We start from the raw sequence: 1,619 nt of genomic DNA on the forward strand, positions 1-1,619 counted from the left end.
AGGATGAAAATGTAAAACTAGTTGCATAATTAATATAATTGTTTTTTCATTTTCAGTGCTTTTGACCTAAGTTACCTATCTCTCCATTATAAAAATAAGGCCCCACTAATATACAAAAATATTTTCATATTTGAAGAGAATCTATATATTTATATGGTAGTTATGGTAACAAGGCCCAAGGATCGAGACTCGTGAAGAAAACAACTGATCAAGAGCAACAACAACAGAAAAGATGTAGTGTATATAAAAATCTTTCACACCTGTTTGGTAGGTGGGGCTTGGAAGTTAGTCAGGTGGGTCTCTTAAGCTAGTCATGAGGAGATTATATCTTATACTCGTCAGAAGATGTGCCTCTTAAATTCAAATCAAATTGATAAATGAAAATCACAAATTTATGATATGTTGATTTACACTTGAAACAAAAGAATGGGTAAAATATAACACGGGACACACCTTGGCAAGAAATATAAGTTTTTAACAATATTTCCAACGAGACATCTATTCTATTTGCCCCACCATATTTGTCCCACCATATTTTTCATTGAAATGTTATGTTTCTAAGATTTTGTGCCTGCATTTACTAGATGTTTGTTACCAGATTCCATGCCATAATAAGAATCTATGCTTTCTCTTCCCTAATCTCTCCAAAACATGACAATAAACATAAACATATTTGATGTATTGGTACCTATATTCCTTTAAATTTTGTTACATGGCACAAAGCTTTGCTCATTATGAAGAATTCAAACATCATTTTCTCTCTATATAGATATCTTTTTACATTTCCAAGAATATCGAGACGATTATCCAAGGTCAACATGGCTATCCTAACTTGTAAAAGCCCAAAATTATTTCCCCTAAATACTTTACTACTGTATTTAATCATTTGCTTCAAACCTTGCACATTTCCATATGCCAGAAATATTCATTTGACTAACAAAAATTAATGGCATTCAAATTGTATCTACAAAAGAAAAAAGTATCAAATCATACTTTGGTGGACCTAGCTCTTCTATTCATAGAGACCAACATCATTAATATCAGGTTTTCCATTGTCCCCAATAATTTTCTCATCTGCATTCAAAATCTCATTCATTATTTATTAGACAATAGAAATACAAATGAGAAATAAAAGGGATTAAAAATTTGATTAGCAGACTTCCTAGAGTCATCCACAAGTAGTGTTGAAGTCCATAAAATACCACACCCATTACCACATAATCCATGGTTATTAAAACAAATAGGTTTTAACAAAGTCATGTCCTTAAAATAAATTTCAAAATTAACAGTAGACTAACAAATTACCCCTCCAATAGAATTCTTGATGTGTTGGATAACTTCCATATAGCGCATTGCCTCGAGAGTACGTTAGAGCATTTTTTGTCTGTTTTACTCTAAACATTCATGATAAAATTTGAGAAATGGATGTTGATAATGCATCCACTATCATTTGCACGTGCCATTAAGCCCGCACTAAGACTCTCAATTGAATTAACCTATGAGATATTAAAAAAATAAATTTGTAAGTGCATTAAGCATATGTCTAATTTAATTTCTAATGTTAAAATTGGGTTATTGTAAAATTCAAAGATAAAGTATTCTTAGTCAAAATGAAAATA

Source organism: Pinus tabuliformis, chromosome 7 (genome assembly GCF_031772625.1).
Source record: "Pinus tabuliformis cultivar Carrire ecotype Pingquan chromosome 7, CPIR1, whole genome shotgun sequence".
NCBI classification, from domain to species: Eukaryota; Viridiplantae; Streptophyta; class Pinopsida; order Pinales; family Pinaceae; genus Pinus; species Pinus tabuliformis.